A 22,472-nucleotide genomic window follows, 5' to 3' on the forward strand; every position below is an offset into this window, starting at 1 on the left:
CCCTATGACCCAGCAATTGCACTACTGGGTATTTACCCCAAAGATACAAATGCAGGGATCCGAAGGGGTATGTGCACCCCAATGTTTATAGCAGCAATGTCCACAATAGCCAAACTATGGAAAGAGCCAAGATTTCCATCGACAGATGAATGGATAAAGAACATGTAGTGTATAAATATATGCAATGGAATATTATGCAGCCATCAAAAAAAAAAAAAACAAGCCAAGATGCCCTTCAACAGATGAATGGATAAAGAAGATGTGGTCCATATATACAATGGAATATTACTCAGCCATCAGAAAGGATGAATACCGAACTTTTACATCAACATGGACGGGACTGGAGGAGATTACGCTACGTGAAATAAGTCAAGCAGAGAAAGTCAATTATCATATGGTTTCACTTATTTGTGGAACATAAGGAATAGCATGGAGGACTTTAGGAGAAGGAAGGGAAAAATGAAGGGGGGGAAATCGGAGGGGGAGACGAACCATGAGAGACTATGGACTCTGAGAAGCAAACTGAAGGTTTTAGAGGGGGGGGTGGTGGGGGGATGGGTTAGCCCGGTGATGGGTGTTAAGGAGGACACGTACTGCATGGAGCACTGGGTGTTATATGAAAACAATGAATCATGGATCACTACATAAAAAACTAATGACATATTGTATGGTGACTAACATAATTAAAAAAATTTTTAAAAAAAGAAAAAAGAAAAAACAAAATCTTACCATTTGCAATGACGTGGATGGAACTAGAGGGTATTATGCTAAGCGAAATAAGTCAATCAGATAAAGACAAGTATCATATGATTTCACTGATATGAGGAATTTGAGAAACAAGACAGAGGATTAAAGGGGAAGGGAGGAAAAAATGAAACAAGATGAAACCAGAGAGGGAGACAAACCATAAGAGACTCTTAATCTCAGGAAACAAACTGAGGGTTGCTGGAGTGGTGGGGGGATGGGAGTGATGGGGGGGCTGGGTGATGGACATTGGGGAAGGTACGTGCTATGGTGAGCAATGTGAATTGTGTAAGACTGATGAATCTCAGACCTGTACCTCTGAAACAAATAATACATTATACATTAAAAAAGGAAGATAGTAGGAAGGGAAAAATGAAGGGGGGGAATCAGAGGGGGAGACGAACCATGAGAGACTATGGACTCTGAGAAACAAACTGAGGGTTTTAGAGGACCGGGGGTTAGGGAGATGAGTTAGCCCGGTGATGGGTATTAAGGAGGGCACATACTGCATGGAGCACTGGGTGTTATACGCAAACAACGAATCATGGAACACTACATCAAATCTAATGATGTAACGTATGGTGACTAACATAACATAATAAAATTAAATTAATAAAAAAAAATAACCTGCTTCTCTAATCACCCCTTTCCCATCCACCCATCTCCTACCCCATTCCATGCTGGAATAATTTTGCTAAAACAGCAATTTCATCATGACTTCCTAGTACCCTCAACTAACTCCTCCGCCCGGCTTGCCGGACAGTGTTACACAGTGGTTAAAGTGTGGGGCTTAAAAAAGATAGTGAACTGAACATGATATGCCTACATTGTCTCGTGAAATACCACAAAAATGATAGAATAAAAGATGGAAACACACATGCAGAAGGAAGAGACAACAGAATCCATATTTTAGAACTCAGAAAGCAAAAGAACAGGTAGTAACTGACTTAGCAAACACAAGAAACCTGAACCTTAAACAGGTAATAGGAGAAGCCAAGAAACCACCTGAATTGTACCGAAGAGCCTCCCTAAATCCCAGGAATTGACTACACCACATACTTCTGGAAAGAAGGACATAGGAAAGACTGAAAACATGAAAAGTGCTGCTAAATCTCTGCCTATGAAGCAGCTAGACCCCAGATCTACCACTGCATGACTGACGACCATTCCCCAACTTGCTCAGAAGCCAAACATATAGCCTGGGGAGAGAATTAGACAAATGGTGTCTGGACAGGAAGACACTACAAACAGATGAGGGTGAGGATAGCACACTGGAAACTGACATTAAGTACAAGTCTCTGAGCACTGAATATTGAGACCCACAGCCTTTTTTTACCAACTGGGTTCCCAGAACACCAGCAGCCAGTTTGTACACTCCAAGCAGGAGATGGGAAAATTTCTCTTTGTCCAAAACAACAAGCCTAAGAAGAAAGCTCTAAAGATACTGAGTCTAAAGTACCCCAATGAAACAGCCCTGCCCACACACTCAGCATTCTCTAGTAATCTTTTTGGTGCCTCCCAGGTAAATATGAAGAGATACCCAAAGACCACAGATATCTGAGGAAACTCTAACATGAAAGAGAGAGACCAAAATGAGCGAACAGAGGGAAAAACCTGAAGGAAACAGAGGTGTTGCAGAGAGAAGAAAACTTAAAAAAAAAACCCTCCATATACATTAATATCCCCAGTATCACAATAATGTAAATGCTGAATATTGATCTAACTAATGTATAGGGGGACAGAGAAAAGGAGAAACAGGAAGTGTGCTTGTGTGGGGGGTACAGGCAGTGGTTACAGAGAATGAATTTGAAAGATTTTCACTTTTGTTATATGATGGGTACAGTTTGCATAGCATTGTAATCATATGTCTATTGAAGGTTTGATGGAACTCAACTGTAAAATCATCTGAGTCAAGTTCATTGGGAAGATAAAATTTTTTGAATACCTTCTCAGATTCTTACATTGCCATTTTTAATTCAAATTTTCTACTACTTCTTGAGTTATATAGATATATAGATAACCATCCATTTCCTAGAGTTTAAATGTAGGGTATAACATTAGGCATAGAATTCCTCTTATAGATTTTTAAATATCCTCTAGATCTTTCATTAGTCCACTTTCTCATTCTTTTTTTCTACTTTCTCACTCTTAATGTTATTTGTGTTTGTTCTTTTTTTCATAATTTCACTTGTCAAATGGTTTTTTTTCCCTCGTTCTTTCCAAAATCAGATTTCAGTTTCATTGATATAATTTATTGTATTGCTGACTTGTTTCAAAGTTTTTCTATTGTATTATCTGTATCAATTCCTTCTGATTTCTTGGGTCTTTTCTATTAATTTTATCTTGTTGAATTAAGCACTTATTCCTTTCTTCCAATATTTCTTGTTTTCTAATAGATACATTCAGGGCTACACCTTGTTCTTGGTACAACTTTTAAGCATCCCATAGGTTTGGATATATAACACCGTTTTTCATTTGTAAATAAACTGCACTTTCTGTTATCCAAGGGTGTCTTTTCATGTCCAGGTTGTGGGAGACACAATAATGCCCTACCCCCAAAGATGTCCACATCTTAACCCCCAGAACCTGTTACCTTACTTGGCAAAAAAGGACTTTACAGATGTGATTAAATTAGTATCTTAAGATAGGGACAGTCCACTGAAATCACAATGGTCCTTAAAAGATAAAAGAGGGATGCAGAAAACTCAGAGAAGATGAAATGACAAATGATTCAGGCAGCCTTTAGAAGCTGGAAAAAGCAAGGCAATTATTCTTCCCTAGAGCCTCCAGAAGGAATGGAGCTCTACTGCCCCTTGATTTGAGCCCCATACTACCTATTTTGGATTTTTGACCTCCAAAGCAATAAGATAATAAATCTATTTTAAGCTACTAATTGTATGGCAATTTGTTACAGCTGCAACAAGAAACTCATACACACATGATTTTTTTACTGTCTTATTTATTAAATTCTTTTTTTTTTTTAAGATTTTATTTATTTATTTGACAGCAAGAGACACAGCAAGAGAGGGAACACAAGCAGGGGGAGTGGGAGAGGGAAAAGCAGGCTCCCCGCAGAGCAAGGAGCCCGATGCGGGGCTCGATCCCAGGACCCTGGGAACATGACCTGAGCCGAAGGCAGATGCTTAACAACTGAGCCACCCAGGTGCCCCAAATTCTTTATGTTGCTATACTGTGGTAAGAGAAAATCACTTGCTTAATTTCTGCTTTGAAGAATTCATTGTCTTTTCCTTTGTAGCCAAATTCGTCACTAACCCTTGTAAATGCTTTATACTTGCTTGCAAAGAATGTGAGGTCTTTCTTTGATAAATATATATTACATATATATTAAGAATGAATATATATAGAATGAATCAATATAAGAATGAATATAAATTCATATATATGTATATGTTATACATATATAATTCATATATAATACATTTAATTCATATATATAAGAATGAATATATATACTTCTTAATTCGGTTCTATCTTTTCTAATCTTAATTATGTTTTGACTATTTGATCTATTAGTTTCTGAGAAAGAAATGTTAAAGTTTACTATATGTGTAACAGTATTTACTTTACATATTTCAGAATGATACTGGTAGATACAGAAAAGTTTATTATGCTACATCTTCTTGGAGGATGATAGCTTCTATCAATATAAGATAGATCTCCATGTCTCATTTTATTCTGTTGTGTTTTTTTTTTTTTGTATCCCACACTTGTCATTTGGCCTTAAATTATATCTTATATTAATACAGTCATACATGGTTTTTCTTAAAAAGAAAAAAAGTATTTGCCTGGTATTTATTTCTATCTCTTTATTTTCAACTTCTCAGTGTCAGTTCATTCAATTGGCCTTTTTTTAGATGTATCTCTTCATGGTATACAGCTAGACTTTGTCAGAAGGGGTTGTTTCATTTTGTTTTGTTTTGTTTTCTATTTTAACTCCAGTATATTTAACACAGTGTTATATTGGTTTCAGGTGTACAATATAGTGATTCAACAGTTCCATATATTACTCATTGCTCATCAAGGTAAGTGTACTCTTAATCCCCTTCACCAATTTTACCCATCCCCCCACCAACCTCCCCTCTGGTAACCATCAGTTTGTTCTCCATAGTTAAGAGTCTGTTTCTCAGTTTGTCTTTTTTTTTTCCTTCTTCATTTGTTTTGTTTCTTAAATTCCACATATGAGTGCAGTCATATGGTATCTTTCTTTCTCTGACTGGCTTATTTCACTTGGCATTATACTCTCTGGATCCATCCATGTTGCAATGGCAAGATTTCATTCTTTTTTATCGCTGAATAATATTCCATTTATATATATACACACCACTTCTTTTTTATCCATTCGTCTACTCATGGACACTTGGGCAGCTTCCATATCTTGGCTATTGTAAATAACGCTACAATAAACAAAGGGGTGCATCTATCCCTTCAAATTAGTGTTTTTGTATTCTTTGGTAGTCTTCTTTTTTAAAAAAAGATTTTATTCATTTATTTATTTTGAGAGAGAGAGAGAGAGAAAGAGCACAAGCATAGGGAGGGGCAGAGGCAGGGGGAGAAGCAGACTCCCTGCTGAGCAGGGAGCCCACCTCGGGGCTCAATACCACCAGGACCCCAGGATCATGACCTGAGCCAAAGGCAGATGATTAACTGACTGAGCCACCCAGGTGCCCCAGGGTAGTCTTCTTTTTAATTTTTGAGGAACCTCCATACTGTTTCCACAGTGGCTGCACCAGTTTGCATTCCCACCAACGGCACACGAGGGTTCCTTTTTCTCCCCATCCTCACCAATACTTACCTCTATTATTGTTTCTTCCACCTCACTATGTTATCTCTTATTAAATGGAGAGTGAACTTCCTAGAATAATTGACTATATTGTTTAACTTTTCTCCAAAATTTTCATTTCTTTGGTTTATCAGGTTTTTTCACTTGTTTCATTTTTTTAATCTTTGATTTTATTGTCCAGAGCACTCATTTGGTCTTCAGTCATATACATTCTGTTAATTAACCCTTTTATTACATTTTCCTTGTTTTGGTAAAAATGTAATTTCCAAGAACTCCTTGTTCTCTGACCTTTTCTTTTGCAGGGAATCCTATTTTGTTTATTGGGTGCAATATCTTTTCAAATGTCTCTGAAAAAGTTTTATTGTTGTTATTGTTTCATTCTTTGTGTATAGTCTGCCTTACTCCTGTTTCTTCTGGGATCAACCTTTCTCTTTCCAGTGGTAGTTGGCTGTTGGTTCATGTTTATAAATGAAGGACTAGGTTCCAAATATATGTAGCTAGCATGGTTTTTCTCTGCAGTTGTGTAGATATGTTTCCCCAAGAGCCTGCTCTGGTGAATGGGAGGTATGTTCTGTGAGCTCAGCTCTATATAATTGGATAGCGCATGAAGCATGGCTTTGGACACCTTTGCTTAAAGGTACTTCAACCTAAAGTAGACCACTGTTGCTGCAATTGCCAACATATTAAAGAATTTCTCTTTTGAGTAGAACTATATCTTTCCTTCCCATCCCACCCTCCTGGGTCTGTCATGAAGGCCGCAGCTACCTCAAGTTCTGTTCTACTTCTCTCTGACTCCTATATCCATACTAATAGCAGTTCCTAGGTGGCTTGTTCAGTTTTGTAAAGTGCAGTTTCCTGGTTTTGCCCCTTGTGGTTAAATGTGTGGCAGCCTTCAGTTCTATAGGAATGGGAGAGTATTGTGAAAAGGGGTTGAGGAAGAAGGGCAACTAGTCCTACAATTCTAATGTAGTTCTTTAGTGAATTTTACCGGTGGTTTTTTGGGTTTGTTCTTAACTTCAGCAGTTTTCTCCCATATATGTTTTGGGATGTAGTGTCCTTTCTTCTTGTCTATCTGATCCTGTCTGCTTTCTATCTTCCAGGAATCCCTCATAATTTCTGATCCACTGGTGGCACACTCTCTTATTTATCAGCATTGTTAGTCATACAACAAATATCTACAGAGCTCCTACACTTAAACAGTCACTGTTTTAGGTCCCAGGGATACAACAGTGAATAAGAGAGACAAAATTCTCAGCTCTCATGAAGCTTACCTTCTAGTAGAGGGAGACAGACAACAAATATAACTAAAATGTCCAGTTTATCAGATGGTTATAAGTGCTATGGGGGCAAATCTATCAAAGAATAGAGGGAAAGTGTACCTGCTTGGGTTGTGGGGTGGCAATATAAAGATGTGCATATTTACATTAAATATTATACATTTAACAGAATATTGCAAATCCAAAATGCACACATGACCAATTCTGAAGGCACATACTATTATTTGATTCAACAAATATCTTTATAAATGAGTGAAAGTGACTCACTGTGCATTCTGTAGTCAGAGCTCTTTTGTTCTGTCATAGCAAATTCTTGCTTATAGAGGATGAGTGGGAGCACTGCTGATCGAGGTAAGATTCAACAGGAAGATGCCAGAGCAAACTAGGAAAGATGTTTATCTGAAGCAGGCTAAGAGGGAAAAGCCAGGTGTCAAGGTCAAGGTCACATCAGGGAAAATAATACCAAACATCAAACTTCAAAAATGTGCAGCTCTGATGGAAGTGAGAGCGTGAACTATATAGTTAATAGCCAGGGAAACTGATCCTAGGACAGAAACAGGTACTTGGAAGGGGTCAAGGAACTTGATTCCAATCTAAGTCTGGGAAAAGCAAATGTGGGCTGGAGCCAGGCAGGGCTGAACCCCTTACACACATAACATAGCCACTTTCTGTCTTGATACACTACCGTACGAAAGTCTTCCTGTCACTACTTACACAGAGTTACATTACAAACTATGGTAGGATTAAAGCAATGTTCCTTCTGTACTCCAAAAAAATGTTCTAAATCCTGAGAGGATTAAGAGCTAATAACAATTAATAACCATAATAATAACTAACATTTTTGAGTACTTAACGATGTACATTGTGATAAGCACTTTATATGTGATAATGCATTTAATCCTCAAAAGATTCTACAATATAGGTAGTATAATTAGTTCTATTTTAGGATGAAGAGACTTGCCTGAGGTCATAAAGGTGGTGTGGGGTCAAACCACGACTTGACCCTGGCCTGTGTGACTTCATACCCCATGTTCTTAACCATAATATACTGTCTCCTAATTCCTGCCAAAATGGCACTTTTGGTAGCCTCAGTTCACCATTTATAGCCCCCATACCGTGTGCTATTTTTAAATTAGATTAAAATGGATTACCTTTTTAGATTTTAATGAAGGCATATATCAGAATATTAATACCGAGAGTGAGAGGTTTTCCTAATTACACTTCAGTTTAATAATATCAGTGTGGCTGAAATTTGAGCTCAACTTGTCTTTGCAGGTCCTCTTGTGGTACAACTCAACTACTACAGTTTGGGTCTTTTAGCTATCTTATACTTTTGGAGATTTTCCAAAAGTGAATTGTAAAAGATAAAAGATAAAAGTCAGTATTTTAAAGGCCAGGAAACTTTTCTCTAAGAAATATGTTTTTGACAATTTTTTAAAGTCACTTTTTAAGTTATTATGTTAATAGCTAAACAATAATTTATAATATATGTCTTCTGGATGACATTTATACCTGATTTTCAGTTATAGGGATGATACCGCTAGAGCTATAATGTCCAACACAATGGAAATGTAGATCTGGGCTGTCCACTATGGTAGTCACTGGCTACATGTGGCTACTGAACACCTGAGATGTAGCTACTCCCCCAGAGAAAGTATATTTTTTGCTTTACTTCCCTGTATTTGATTTTAATTAATTTGAATTTTAAAACTGAAGCAATGTGGGGCACTTGGGTGGTTCAGTCAGTTAAGTGGCTGACTTGATTTCCACTCAGGTCATGATCTCAGGGTCCTGGGATAGAGCCCTGCATCAGGGTCGGGCTCTACGCTCAGCAGGGAGTCTGCTTCAGGATTCTCTCTCTCCCTCTGCTCCTCCCCATGCTCATATGTGCACTCTCTCTCTCTCAAATAAATAAATAAATCTTTTTAAAAAACTGAAGCAGGGATGCCTGGGTGGCTCAGTCAGTTACGCATCTGCTTTCAGCTCAGGTCATGATCCCAGGGTCCTGGGATCGAGTCCTGCATCGGCCTCCTTGCTCAGCAGGGAGCCTGCTTCTCCCTCTGCCTCTGCCACTCCCCCTTCTTGTGATCGCTCTCTCTCTTTCTGACAAATAAATAATCTCTAAAAAAATTAATTAATTAAAAAACTGAAGCAATGTGAAATATTTTTCTGTTTCACTTTCATTATTTTGATAGACTACATTTCACTTTAACCACTGAAATTTTAGCATCAGAATCAAGATGTGCTGCAAATGTAAAATATACACCAGATTTCAAGTACTTAATATGAAAAAAAGATTGTCAAACTCTTACTAATAATTTTATATTGAATATATGTTCATAAATTTCAAATATATTGCTTTAAGTAAAATATAATATTAAAACTAGTTTCACCTGTTTCTTTGTACTTTGGTGATGTGACTAGTAGATCATCTAAATTATACATGTGGCTCATGTTATATTTCTATTGGATAGTGCTGCCCTAGAATGTTCTAATATTAAGGAGTTCCAGCAGACTCCCCGTTTTGCAGAGATAATCTACATGTGGGATATTACACCTGGAGCAAGGATCACAATCAGTCCAAGCAGCAGCTCTTACAGCTCTGTATCCCAACTGAAGCACAGGAATGGAACACACACCCCCAATTCCTAGACACAGGGTAGCAGTTGTTGGGAGCAGATCAGCATCCAGGCAGAAGCTTCTAGCTGGCATATCTTCAAGCACTGGCCCCAATCTCTGTCCTCCTATATATTGGAACTTTCTGTCGATTTTATGACAATATGACCTTTTAGTGGTGGCCCAAGGTAGCTGCATGTTGAGTGCTCTAAGAATACATAGACATTCGGCATTACTTTTAATAATCTTGTGTGAAAATATTCCATTGGATACCAAAATACACTTCCATTGACTATCCAATATTCCATTGGATACCAAAATACACTTAACAAAAATTCAGTATTACATTTGTCAATGAAATAAAAAGGCTGTTGAGCTCCTTATATAGTTTCAACTATTACATATTTTGAATTATAAACAATGATTTTATATTTTGAATAAAGTTCCTCATCAATGGTGACTATCAAGGATTTGAAGAGATAATCTTCTAAAAAGTCTTGATCAGACATTGCAAGAAGCCTTTCAAGCATAAAATCTTCCTTTATGCCTTCCTTCAACAAACATTTATTGAATACCTATTCTGTGCCCAGAGCTGTTCTAATGAATGGCATACACCAGTGAACAAAACAAACCAAAAACCTGGCCCTCACAATGCCTGAGGTTGAGGCAGGCGTAAAAATTATTGGCTACCTCTACTTGTAAATGTACTTCTGAACGAGAAATTCACTTTCTCCTTTCCAACCAGGGCCTGGTAGAATGGCTCCCACAAAGAAGGGTGGTGCATCCATGGAGTGGGTTTCTAGATGCGTGCCCCTCGGGCACTCAAAGAGATCCAGAAATGTGCCATGGAGTAGATGGGAACTCCAGATGTGCGCATTGACACCAGGCTCAACAAAGCTGTCTGGGCCAAAGGAATAAGGCATGTTCCATACTGTATCCGTGTGCGGCTGACCAGAAAACAAGGATGAAGATTCACCGAACAAGCTCTACATATTGGTTCCTGTCACCACATTCAAAAATCTACAGACAGTTAATGTGGATGAGAACTAATCACTGGTTGTCAAATAAAGATATAAAACTGCAAAAAAAAAAAAAAGAAAAGAAAAAAAAGAAAAAGAAAAAGAAAGAAATTCACTTTCTTATAACGTATTGTACCATCCACTCATCTTAGAAATAAGAGGACTGAGCCCTATGTATTGTTTGGTGGTGTTAATTCATCTCATTGATGAGACTTTAATAATTTGTCTTAATATTAAAGCAAAAATTAGGATGTTTGCTTCATTGCGTCTAGATCCCCACCCAGAGACTTGTTTTTCACTCCCCCCCTACCCCAATCCCTCATTCACAAAGAATGAGACCCAGTCTCGTTAGGCTGCCTAACCTGGATTAGGGAAAACTGTCAACTTGGCTGAAACAGTATATTCTCATGGAAAAAAATGTTGAACTGTACCTATTTACATAAGACCTTTTTATAAAATCTCATGACCTTTGAGTCTGCCCACAACCCCCAAGTCACAATGGTGAGATCTCTATCTTCCTGGGGCACCTTTTTCTAAAGGTTGTGCTGCCCTCATCTCCACTATTTGCCTTGAGGGTCAGAATACCTCTGGGACTAATGTCAGCTTCTAGGGTCCTCTCTGTGGTTCTTTGCAAGAGGTCCAGGGATCCTTACTCAAATGCCATCCAGCACTTGCTCTGGCCTCCCAAAGACCCTGCAGTGAGTTATGTTACCCAGGCATGGAGAACCCCCCTCAAGCAGCACTTCCTACCTTTTTCATAGTAGGGCACACGGAGGAAGTGATATTTGCACAGTGCCTTGAGGTAAAGTGGAGGGCTTCAGGGGCCTCTGAGAGGGAGTTGTTTAAAAAAAACACTACATTTTCTTGACATTATACAATTAGAAAATACATTAAGAAAAATAAAATACCAAGCATTATGGAAGAAGTTAAATACTGAATTTGATGAAAGTCATGACAATTTTAAGCTTCCTTTTGTAAATACAATTTTACATCAGCTTTGCAGCAAAATTCTTCCAAAAGAGCTGCCAATACTCTTTCCATCCCTCTCCTTTTGATTCTAATTCCTCTCCTTCTTTCATAAGTTTGTTTTATTAACTCTCCCTGTCCCATCCATCCTTTGCCTCCCCATAGGCAGCTATGTGTATTATTTTCTTTCTTATTCTTCAGTGCTTCTTTATAAAAAGAAAGCATTTACGAATGCAGACTCTTATCCTCCCCACCCTTTCTTATGCCAGAGGTAGCATGCACTGTTCCATACGTAGTTTTATACACTTAGCAACATATCCTAGAGATCTTCCAATATCCAATGATCCATGGAGATCAACCTCATTATTTTCTTTCAGCTGTATCCTATTCTATCTTGTGGATGTTCCATACTTTATTTAAATAGCTTACAAGTGGCAGAACACTTGGACTCTTGCTATTCAAACAATGCCAATAGATAGAGATATACACGTATATACATCCATATATAAATTGTGTACCTGTGTAGTGTCACTGGTAAATAAGGTCCAAGAACCAGCTGAAATGTGTAGGCAGGAGAGGTTTACACATACGCACGCACACACACACACACACACACAGTACAACTTCAAACAATTCATTCAATATGACTTGACAGCAGTACATGTGTATAGAGGAGGGCAGGGAAACAGATGTAAACACAGGTGTAAAGATGAGGGTAAAACCTGAATAATACATAACATATTTTTTAAATGGAAGAATGAACTAAAAACAAAAACTTAAATGGCCACCTCTAGAGAGAAAGAGGATACACGGAGGGAGGGACAAAAACAGAACTATACTTCTCTGAATATGCCTTGTTTTGTAGATTTTCTTTCAAAACTACAGAAATATTTTACATAATTATAAGACAAAAGTAATTTTTAACAACAACCCATAAAAACTGAAAGCAAAACAAAGCAAATAAACCTAACTGTATACTGAGTTCATGGCATAACCTCACAGAGAGGAACAGTAGTATTCTGTTTTTTTGTACATTTGAAATTTTCCATGGGAGGGAGAGAGGGGAGAGAAAGGGGAAGAGAAGAGGGGAAAAGATGGGAGGGGAGGGGAGGGGAGGGGAAAGGACGTGGGGGGAGAGGGAAAGGCAGGCTGGCCAGAGAGATGGGAGGAAAAGATAAAGAATGTGGAGTCACAGAAACTATTCTTTAAGCAGGAGGGGGATAATCAAAACAGTCAAACATTGCCTGGAGGTCAAATAAAGTAAGAACTATGAAGCATCCATCTCACTGAGCAACACTTGAAGAGAGTTGATTAAAAAAACATTACATGTGGTTTGAAAAGGGCAAATATGTTTACAACACAATAGAAGGTAAAATCAAGAATGACCTGTGTAATCCAGGATGTGTGGGTGTGGTTCTCTTACCTGTGGCCTTCCAAACTTTCAGAGTCTAACCCTGAGACCCCCTTTATCTGACCCCCTTCCTATGGACAAGTCTGACTGCACCAAAATGAGGCGAGCTCTTTCCCTGAGCCTCCAAGTTTTGGAAGGCCTGTGTAAGCCTGTGAAGGCATCAGGAACGAATAAACTGGGTCAGGGGCGCCTGGGTGGCTCAGTGGGTTAGACGTCTGCCTTTGGCTCGGTTCATGATCCCAGGGTCCTGGGATCGAGTCCGGCATCGGTCTCCTTGCTTTAGCGGAGAGCCTGCTTCTCCCTCTGCCCCTCCCCCTGCTTGTGCCCTTTCTCTCTCTCTCTCTCTCTGTCTCTCTCTCTCTCCCTCTGACAAATAAATGAACACAATCTTTAAAAAAAAAATAAAATGGGTCAGATTAGATCTGCTTGAAATGCAGCATGGTCATATTAGTGTTGTTGCGGTCATTATTTAACAGATATTAGTATCATGCTTACTTAGTACCAAGCACTATTCTAAGCACTTTATAAATATTAACTTAATTTAATCCTCTTAATATCCCTATGAGGTGGATACTATTATTATGAGTTTTGCTCGGGCTCTATTACTTCACCATGTGACCCTGACCAAGTCATTTCTCAGCACTGCGCTTTGGTTTGCTTCTCTGTACAAAGGAAGCTCTTGGTTGGGGATTTCAAAACTTCTTTACAACCTGAACATTCTCTGAGCTGTGGTAGTGATAAATCAGCACTGACCTAACATGGTATGTGTGGGCAGGGTGGGGGAAATACTGACCTGACCCCTTTTTTTTCCTTCTCCCACCTTAGAGTTCCACTACCTCTGCTCTGCTGTTCTCCCTACGGAAGGCAGGAAATGTTAAACACCTACAATGCCTGGCTCTCAGATGTTTAACAAATATTTGTTGGCTGAGTTAATGGTTGCAAAATTAAATTATCCTAGCCCCCTTTGCTCAGAGACCCTGCTAGGACAGTTCTCCATCCACGCAAGTGCTGAAATCTTAGCACATACGCATGCATGTTTCAAAAGCCATGCTGTATTCCTGTCTAGTTTCGCTTTACTCGTGAAAAAGACTGTTGCAAACATCTAAAAGCTTTCAGTAAAGAATTTTTGTGCAGCAAAAAAATCAAAGTCAGATACTAAAGACCAAGATTTGGGGGAGTAGTCAAAAGCGACTTGAGGCTCTTAATAAAGTTGACTAAGTAGCATCAACCCTAAGAGAAAGCTGTGTGTCAAGCTCCGCTATTGACAGAATCAATTAAATGCCTGTTCCTTCAGGCCCTGTGTGGCTCTGTTAAAGCATTCTTATGTATGCTTGCCTTCGGATCAATCAACGAGTAATTCAAACTGGAATCGCCATTCCTTCAATGTTCTCCTATGAAACTATTGAGGTAAAAGAAAAATGTAGGGGCCCCATGCCTTAAGACACTGAAACTCATGAAATAGGTATAGTAAGCAATTATTTGTGTTACCAAAAAAAAAAAAAAAAAAAGTTTACTGCACACAGAGTTCCTTTAAACAGCCTGCTCCCTCCATGCCCTTAAGATGTGACTGGGTTTTCCAAAATTGTATCTACTGCACAAAGCTTTTCAGGAATACACGTTTTGTAAAATGAGGCTCCTCTGTATTTAATGTTTCCTCATTCTAAGCTGCCACTGCGCATTTTAACATTTATTTGGACTAAAAACGCACCGTGAAGTAAAAAGTAAAATCTCCCCACTCGAAGCTTTCCAGTAAACACACACCAGAAAGTTCACATTACTAGGGGGGTATCAAAAGTTAGTTTAATTAAATACTTGGTTGTCTAGTGTTAAAAGCATTGCATATGATTTCACAGTTGCACATTACTTTCTTGATGATATTTTCCATGAGTGCATTTCAGTAGAATTCCTTCTAGGTCAGGGTTATCAGAAGCTTAGAAATTCCTCTTGGCTCTTCATGAGCTTTTTGTTTTGTTTCTGTTTTTCCAACGTGGCCCTCATGATTATATTGATATCTCTTGGAATTTGTTCCTTCTGTGCTATACATGTACTGCCAGTTGGTGGTACACATTGTAAGGAACTACTAGTTTCTGTCATAGGTTGTACAGATTGAAAAGGAACCTGCATGCCATGGTGGGGAAGGGAAGGGAAGATTTAAAGCAGGAACATTTGAAAATGAGAGGCAGAAAAAGTGCTGCTCCTGAGGGAATAGCCTTTCTCATGGCATGCTGCCCAGAAGCTGCTATTCCTTGCTGGCTAAAGCCACAGAGAAGATGAAAAGCGGAGTCCAGCAAATGGAGCCGAAGCACGGTGGGAAACAGAGCTTCATGGAAGTCAGCACTTTGCAAAGCTGGGGGTCTGGTTTAAGAGCAAGGCAGGCCAGGAGGCTCCAGTCCTCATGGGAGGCAGGGCTGTCATGCAGACCGGAAAGCAGTGTTCACAGGGAGGGTGCCACCCCATGGGCATGCAACCAAGCTGGGGGGGGGGGGTCCTGGGAGAATCACGAGACCTACAGTCCACCTTTTGGGGGTGCAGAGCAGCACTGAAAGATTATCTCAGACAAAAGATAGGAACACAAGGAAACCTGAACCCCAAAGACAGTGCAAGGCACAGCTGTGCAGAGGCGAGGAGGGAAGGATACAAATGACAGCAGTCACAAGTGCAGCGGTGACAACAGTAGCAGAGAACTGGCAGAGAAAGCATGTAGTTTTGCATCACAATCACAGACACTGGGAAATGCACAGGGAATCTGGGAGCCCCAGATGTCCACTAGCGAGTACTAATGAGATCTCCAAAATAGGCATGACACGTGCCACCAAAAGGAAGAAAGAAGACCAAAAAAATAATAATGATAATAATAACCCCATAAACAAACAACAACAACAACAAAAAACCCAGCATTGAGACCTAGCCTGCCACTTTAATGTTTCCTGATGTGGCTGAACCTGAAAGAATTAAGTCCAACGAGATCAGGTAGGTAGACAGAGCCAGGCGTGCCTGCAATGGTGGGGCATGGACTTCTGATAAAAACCGGTTGCCAAATGACCTCCCCAGTGAGAACACCCTCCCAACAGATATTGCTCCCTCAAACCAGCCGCACCCCAGCTGGCTCTTTGGTAGGTCACGATTTCAGCTGCAAGCCACTTCAGCCACCTCCAGCCTGCAGCTGAACTCACTCCAGGCAAGCCGGTGCCAGCAATTAACCCTCTAGGTCATGGTTTCCCTCGAGGGATGTGACACCTGGTTCTGCAGTTTTAGCAAGATCCCAGGCTGAGTTCTCCCGCATTCCACTGGCTCGTTTATTAAGCTGCACATCTACTAAAACTGTCAGAAAATTTTCAAGCTGGTTTCTCATGACCAAAAACATAATCCTATAATCCTCAAAAAATATTTTGAACAGATAAACAGTACAGCATAATATCTGACACAGCCAGGCACCTGCAGACCAGCCTTCCCCCAGAGCGCGGGCCTCCACACAGCACTTCTAGTTAGTGGGCCCCAGCCCCTGCAATTAACCCTTTCATGTCAGTCATCATCCCAACCCTCCCTTGGAACCAGGGTGATGTTTTTAAATCTAAATTCCCATTAGGGTGCAAGTTACATGCAAAAAACAATAGGTCCATCCAGAATAGGTGCTAATTTTCAACAGAGTGTTGTCAGTTGACCCAATTGCCCAAATGGGGTACTCTGATATTTCCCTATGGCAATCCCAAATACAGATGTTTTACCTCTAGATAATTAAAAGTTAGGGATGCCTGGGTGGCTCAGTCCGTTAAGCGTCTGCCTTCGGCTCGGGTCATGATCCCAGGTCCTGGGATGGAGTCCCACGTCGGGCTCCTTGCTCTGCGGAGAGCCTGCTTCTCCCTCTCCCTCTGCTGCTCCCTCTGCTTGTGCGTATGTTCTCTCTCTCTCTCTCTCTCTCTGTCAAATAAATACATAAAATCTTTTTTTTTTTAAGTTAAATACAAGAGTCTGATTTTCTTTTTTTAAAAAACTCTCCCATTTAATGAAAGGTTTGGGGTCTGTTTTGGTTGATATTTTCATTAAATGTTACTTAAAATTCGATCCTGGGGACTTCTGAATTTTGAAAGTTTACATGTACCTGAAAGAATACTGACGATGAAGCAAAAGCCCTTAATAAATATGGAATGAGTGCAATATCCCACCTGCCTAATAATATAACTTCCAGCAACTTTAACCAAATGAAGCTCAAACAGGACCTTGAACATAAATGAGAATGTACCTGAGCCTTTAATGAAACAGCTGTAACAAAGGGCATGGAGTTTACTGTGTAGTAGACAAAAAAGCTACCCTCTGACTTTTCAACTAGAAACTATTATTTTTGAATTTTTGTGATATTTAACTAATTTCCTTATCTGGTTTCCCCTCGTAACCTTCCATTCCTTCTAAAATTACAGTCAAATTAGACACAGTGAGCCGGTGAAGGAAGAACACTGTGAGAAATTCTCACCGAAAAATGAACCCCAAACAGAGGAAAGAAGTCACTAGAAGAGCTACAAGAGCCTCAGTAAACAACTCTCCACACCTTAGTGGCCCCTGAATGCCCTGACAGGGCTTACAAATACAATACAAGCCAGGATATTCCAAGTAGTTATCAAGACAGGGTTCAGTGAGGTTCAGTGCTCTCTGTTGAGTAAAACACAGAAAGTACATAAGGCAGTTCAGAAATTTTTCAACTTCCATCAAGCAAAGGGATAAACTTCAGTTATGTGAAAAATGCAGTTGCAGAGAATACCCCATTCCTTCACAGAGAACATTCCATCCCTTATAGAGCTCTATGATAAACAGTAAGAATGGTTCTCCCTTATTGAGCACCTTCACTCAGTGCCTGCGCTTGGGTTCAAATCCAGGATTGCCAGGCTCCAAATCCTTTCCATTATTCAACAACTCAACAAGAAAAAGAACACCCAATTAAAAATGGGCAAAGGATTTGAACAGACATTTCTCCAAAGAAGATAGAAAAATGACCAATGGGCACATGAGAAGATGCTCAACATCAATAGCCATAGCAGGAATACAAATCAAAACCACAATGAGATATCACTTCACACTCACTAGTTGGGCTATAATCAAAAAGTTAGTGTTGATGATTATGTAGAGAAATGGAAACTCTTTATACACTGCTGGTGGGAATGTAAAATGGTGCAGCTGCTTTGTAGAACAAGCTGGCAGCTCCACAGTTAAACATAGAGTCACCATATGACCAGCCATTACACTCTTAGGTATAAACTTGAGAGGAAGAATGACAAAAATATCTGTGCAAAAACTTATACATGAATGTTCATAGCACCACTATTCATAATAGCCAAAGAATGGAAGCAATATAAACATCCATCAACTGATAAATGGACAAATAAAATATGGTATATCCATACCATATTATTCAGCCACAAAAAGGAATGAAGTACTGATCCATACTATGACATGGATGAACCCCAAAAATATCATCCTAAGTAAAGGAAGCCAGTCACAAAAGACATTTTGTATCACTCCATGTACAAGATATGTCAACCAGCAAATCTGTAGAAATAGAAAATAGATTAGCGGTTACCGGGGGCTGGGGTAGTTGGGTGGAGGGAAATGAACAGTGATAGCTAGGTGATATGGGGTGGCTTTTGGGGGTGATGAAAATGTTCTCAAATTGATTGTAGTAATGGTTTTGCAATTCTGTGAGTACACTAAAATGCCTGAAATGTACACCTTAAATAGGTGAAATACATGGTGTATGAATTATATCTCAATAAAGCTGATATATATGAAGGTATGATGTTTGCCTCAAGCAGTATATCTGAGGGATCCTCAACACTGAGTTTATTTGCTACTAAATTTTTTAAATTGTTTATGAAACACTGTTGGCTTTGGAGTAATACTCGACAATGCACTTATGCTTCTTTAACTGTGTGCTCTTCCAAAGATGCTGAGTAAAGCCAAGATCTCATGTTGTTATTTATTCCCAGCAACAGGAAAAAAAATTTTGTAATTATATTTCGTGGTATGATATATTTATACTAAGGCTTGAGAAATCTATCTTGGCATGTGGAAGTTTTTTCTTCACATTTTTAATTGATAAACTTATTGCTCTATTATAAAACAATGCATAATCAGCATGGAAAATATGGAAAAATGCAGAAGACATAAGAAAAAAAGCCAGTCAATGCTATTCCCACCCACGAGATAACAACTGCTAACATTTTGGTTTATTTTTTCCCCTTGTTTCACAATGCATATTTTTTTCACACAGTTGTGATCACGTGGTATACTTTATCATTTATCTACTGTCTGCTTTCAGGAGAGCTTTGAGGAACAAAACTAGTAAAACTTGGACCAGAGCACTGATCTGTCTCTCCAGATTCCCCTCCCCTTGCTCACCTTCTTTTTCCTGGAGCTCAACACCACCACCACCCATGCCTGAAGACAATGAAGCCATTAAGAAGAAAAGCCTCCAAACAAAGCTTGAAGTGCCCATCATTTTGAAGTGCCCATCCATCACCGTGAAGCTTACTGTTGTCTCTCCCAGGCTTACATATAATGAATCAATACCACAGCAACAGTTCAATTTCATCTTTATAAAGGAGGTCATGAATACAAATGGAGACTCTAAGGAGACTCAGCTCTCTCATAATCAAGTATTTAACCCCCTTACCAACTTACAGGAGATCTGCCATGATGTTGCCATCTCCTTGATAGATGACCTCTTTGATGTTGTTAGTAGAACACCAGACATAGGGACCTGTTCTCCAGAAAATGGAAGGCCGCTTCTCCATTGTTAGGGCATGATCATTAACAGTGTAGTATCATTCCAGGCCAAACATCGTATTTTAAAAGCCAATGGCCCAAATTGTATCTATAAGCAGTGGAGAGCCTGCCTAAGGTATCAGGAAACAGAAGCTCCATCTATTCCAAAGTCCCCAGCAAGCAAAAGACAGGTAAGTCAAGAGCTTGCAGATATAAGGTTCATAAAGACACTGTGCATGGGAAATGCGCACTTACAATACATACATACTGTGTTGGAGGAAGTGCAATTAGATCCAACAAAGCCCAAAGCCCCACAATTGAAAATGCTTTGTGAAGGTAAGACCCACATGTGCAGTGCAAGATTTAACAAGGCAGCAGCCATGATTCAACAAGGCAGCATCTGAAGAAGTTGTTAAGGTCTTTGGTAGACACCAGACAAAAAGAGACCTGTTGCTAATACCCTTATGAATCATAAGTCCCAATTTTCTCTATTATGTGCTCATTATTAAAGTGCCTTAGCCTTTCTTTTATACAGATGGAAATAGCATGTTTTTTTTAAAGGAATAAGTCACCTTAAGCCAGTTGTTGTTTGGATCTAGCTGTGATCAAAAGAACTGTTAGGACAAAAGCAGAAAGAAACCAATTATGCAAAGCCTGTAACATTAGTCATTAATAGCATCCTGTGGGAGAACCAAATGTAATAAGATGGGTACATAGTATGATGTCAAATTAACCCATTTTTTCAGGGACTATTGTACTAAGAAAAGCAAAGTGAAAATGTGTGTACTCGTTAATCCAAAGGTTGAATGTTATGAACAAAGCTCTCAACTCATGCAATTTTCTGAAATGACCTGAAATTGAAGAAGCTGGTGCAGTAGACAGGAAAATATTTGATTAAAACATGGGAAGAAGCACAACTCAACTCTTGAGGAAATATTGAGTGTCACTGAAAGACCAGCTCAGGAGGAATAATTAGTTAAATGGGTGTTTAACTAATGGATCAATAAGCGCTTCTGAAGTGAACAAAAGTCCTAAAGAACAGGCTTCCTATGTAACATAGGATGTCTGGAGGTCAGTAAACCAGTGACTGAACTCAAAGGTCCCTTCCGAGGCTAATATTCATCAAATGTACTAATTTCTATCAAAGCAGCCATGAGTCCAAGCACCCAACACAGAAAAGACAAATAAATATGGGAAAATATGGCATCATCATTTCATACCTTTTCTCAAATCTAGTCTTGCAGTGTCAAGATAACTGGAAAACACTGTGATGTCACTGTGCTTCATGCCGGGGGTGGGAATTTACAGGTTATTCTTTAGGCCATTCTGCAGTTTCCATTTGGAGCAGAGAGAAATAATTTGGAAGTTCGTTGTCAATTTCAGTTTGTCATCTTTCTATATCAAAGACAGATGGGATTGGATGCAAACATATGGGGAGATATTTTTTTCTAAGCCTAAAATGTCTTGGATATTTGTATATTTTCTCATTATTATACAGGGCTTGGTTGTCACTTGGCTGTCACCTTAAAGTAATTTCATCTGGGACACAGAAAGTGTCCAGCCCTAGGTTAATGAAGAATATAGGAAACAGCAGGCTGGGCTTTCTCTGCCCTTCATAAAAACTACTTTTGGCCACTGTGCTAAGGCAGTTCCTGCTGCACTTTCCTAGTGCCTCTCTCTCAGCAAACTTCAGACTGTACATCAGGCTTACGGGATGTTTCATGGCACAACTGCTTGCAAAATTGATCTCTGTGTTGTCTTTCCATTTGTATATTCATACCTCTTATTTCCAAAATTAAACCAGTGTCTTTGTTTCATATTCTCTGCAATCAGCACTTGAAGTTTGTTTACCACAAAATATTTCTTGCCTTTATTTTTTGAGAGAGGGAAGGGGGGTTGTCAGGGCAGAGGGAGAGACAGAATCTTAAGCAGGGTCCACACCCAGTGCAGAGCCCGATGCGGAGCTCAATCTCACAAGCCTGAGATCATGACCTGAGCCGAAATCAAGAGTTGGATGCTCAACTGACTGAGACACCCAGGCGCCCCACATTTCTTGCTTTTAAATATGCCAGGAGTCTACTTTATCCAGCTGCCACCACTGCCCACCACTAAACACTGTAACATGAGATACTTTCTTGTACAGTTGGCAGGACTGGGTTGTTTTGCCCATGTTCAGTGGTAGTAGATTAAATACGTTTCCTCCTAAGAAGTCACACAGGATACCTCTCCAGCTTTTTTAAATTAAAATGAAACCATGAAAGATGAAGAAGAAAATAAGAACATTATATTTTCTCCAAATGGACTAGGCTTTTGTAAGCACAAGAACAAAAGAAGAAACCATAAAAGATACATGGACCTAACAATTAGAAAGCATCAACCTGTATGTTGAAATGAAATTAAACTGCAAACAAGAAGCTGGAAAAATGTATTTGCCAAACAAATGTGACATACCCAAAAAAGGGTTAATATTGTTAATCTACAAAGAACTTTCATAAATCAATGAGAAGAGACAAGCATTCTAATAGATAAATAGGCAAAGGACCATGCACTGTTGATTGTCTAGCTCAGCAAGCATTCCCAGCACCACCACCCCTCTCCTGCCCGTGTCACTCGCAACCAGGGGTCGTAATGTGACACAATCTTGCAAACAAGTATCTGCTGAAAGAGAGGGGCATTTCTAGGAAAATTTATGTTTTCTTGATTAAAAGTACAGCTGTCACCCATATTCCTTACCTCAGTCTTCCTGCTTTGGACAAGGATGGGATGGCTGAAGCTGGGGCAGTCATCTTGCAAATATGATATCATTGAGCTACTGAACCAATACCACCAGCAGCTGGTTACTTCCAGACTCCTGTTTGCGTCAAGAAAAAATGAACCCTTATGAG

This window comes from Mirounga leonina, unplaced genomic scaffold (assembly GCF_011800145.1).
Source record: "Mirounga leonina isolate KUSES-001 unplaced genomic scaffold, KU_Mleo_1.0 Mir_101608, whole genome shotgun sequence".
Lineage (NCBI taxonomy): Eukaryota > Metazoa > Chordata > Mammalia > Carnivora > Phocidae > Mirounga > Mirounga leonina.